Raw genomic sequence first — 2,325 nt, 5'->3', positions numbered from 1 at the left:
GATGTAAAATTCAGGCGTGTTGTCGCTGTCCAACACGTGTGTGTTGTTTTTGACAGCTTATGCATACTTGGTTGTGGGCGGCTACGCCTTTTACGTTTTGGCTTTGGAGTTCCTTGTCCACTGATCGAGTGGGAAGCCAGTCGTCTTGTCGGTGGGTCCGTTGGCTGTCTCTTGGTTGGGTTGCCTGCGGACCGGATACAGTTGGGCCGACTACCTGTCTCCCCCAAGCGAAACGTTAGGATTTCAAGTGCAGACCGACCCCCGGAAACTTCTGAGCGCCGCTGGCGGTACTGCCTTTTCTTATTGGTGTTTGATTGTGTATTTTTAATGCCTTATAGCCAATGGTTCGAATTTGTATGCTTTTAGTTGTGTTTTAAATAATGGACCTTCAGCTGCTTTAAAACTGAAAGTTCCTTACTTGTCAAGTCTTACACTGTTTGGGCCTTCAGCCTCACTTAAAATATTTTTTAGATAATGCTTTGGGCCTTCTGCCTTTTGAAAATTGACTGTGGCTGTGTTTTTCAATAATGGGCCTTCAGCTGCTTTAAAATTTAAATTCTTTACTTGTTAAGTCTTAGATTGTTTGGGCCTTCAGCCCGTGTAATATATTGTTTAAAGATAAAGCTTTGGGCCTTCTGCCTACTAAAATTAATTTAATTGTTTTAAGTAATCGGCCTTCAACCGTTTTAAATTAAAGTTATTGTCTTTCAAGTATCAGACTGTGTGGGGCCTTCAGCCTAATTGAAGATAAGGCCTTCTGCCTTGTATTGTTTTTTAACTATTTTTACCTGCAGTCTTAAATCATGGGCCTTCAGCCGTCTTTAAATGAAACTTGTTTGCTTATCAAGTGTTAGATTTGTTGCGCCTTCAGCCAAGATATAGAACTTACTTACGTGAGGCCTTCTGCCTTCCAATTATTGTTATTAGTCCGAATTTTAAGTTAATCGCTCTCAGCCGTTTTTAGATTTAAGCTGTTGTGCCCTTAAGGCATAGGATAGTGTGACCTATTCAGCCGATAACCAAGTTCAAAAATTTTTGCTGTATTGTTTGGACAACTAAATAAAGTTATATGTGTTTGAGTGTAACTGACAGCGCCCTTTTGGCCCCTTTCCACAAATCCGGCTAGTTCTGTCCTGTGGACTTAAGCAGGGCGTTTCAGGGAGTTTCCCTTGTGAGAAAGGAAATTTTCACATTCACTTGCTATTCCATTCTGCTAACATCCATTTTGTAATACGGTCAAACTGACAATGATTGTTTCAAGCCCTTGTACCGAGTCATCCTCGCTCGTCGTTGCAATCTGCCGATCTATTTCTGTACTGCTTCCCGCGGCTTTCGAATGTATTTGCTGTGATCAAGGTGATGTCGTATGTTCGAACGATGTATCATAGTTCCCATGGCTTGTACAGTGACACTTGTATATTTCCAACGCCTCTGTGGAAATGGAATTTCAGTTTTAACAAAATAGAAAGAAAGAACATTTCATTCGAAAAGGTACTTCAGACGTTGCTAATAGTCACCACTGGTCTCTGAAAAATCTTTTCAACAGTCGGTTAACAGTCGATTTGGCTTTAAAAAGATCATTTAAGGCATTCACATCATTACGGAAAACAAGAACTGAACCGTTCTTTCCGTCTGGTCCTCGGAGCTTCCGCGACCGCGTACGGCATTCAACCACTCTTAGCGATGTGGTGCAGACGAAACCAGTAACGCGATGCGCATATTTGTTTGCTAACGTTTACTGAAGGAACCGGATTATCTCTCGGGACAACGAAACATAAAACCAGACTAAATAAGGATCGTCAACCTAGCTTTAGGCTACGGCATTTCCGCAGTGGATACACCGCTTCCCGTGAGATCACCGAAGTTAAGCGCTGTTGGGCGAGGCCAGCACTTGGATGGGTGACCAACCAGGAGCCATGAGCTGTTGCCATTTTTCGGAGTGCACTCAGCCTCGTGATGCCAATTGAGGAGCTACTCGACCGAATAGTAGCGGCTCAGGTCAAAGAAAACCATCATAACGACCGGGAGAGCGGTGTGCTGACCACACGCCCCTCCTATCCACATTCTCAACTAAGGATGACACGGCGGTCGGATGGTCCCCATGGGCCACTTGTTGCCTGAAGACGGAGTGCTTGCCAACCTCGCTTTTACCTGCGAGACGGGATTAAAAGTGCTACTGCTTTAGAGCACTAATAAATTCCCACTGGCAACGTTATTACTTTCAGAAAGATTCCGATACCGGTGGACTGGTTATTGTACACCGTTAACCATCCATACACTGCCTCCAGAAAGGGGCTAAGCAACTTTCATCGAAAATGTAAAAAA

The 2,325-nt window shown here is 43.7% G+C and overlaps 1 pseudogene; it reads left to right on the top strand.

Moving 5' to 3' along the window:
* Positions 1-1,813: 1,813 nt before the first annotated feature.
* LOC126356692 (5S ribosomal RNA) lies at positions 1,814-1,930 on the top strand (annotated as a pseudogene).
* The last annotated feature ends 395 nt before the right edge of the window (positions 1,931-2,325 follow it).

The sequence above is a fragment of the Schistocerca gregaria genome, chromosome 3, assembly GCF_023897955.1.
Source record: "Schistocerca gregaria isolate iqSchGreg1 chromosome 3, iqSchGreg1.2, whole genome shotgun sequence".
Taxonomy (NCBI): Eukaryota; Metazoa; Arthropoda; class Insecta; order Orthoptera; family Acrididae; genus Schistocerca; species Schistocerca gregaria.
The sequence above is the reverse complement of the archived record's forward strand: the minus strand, read 5'-3'. Positions and strand labels throughout refer to the sequence as shown.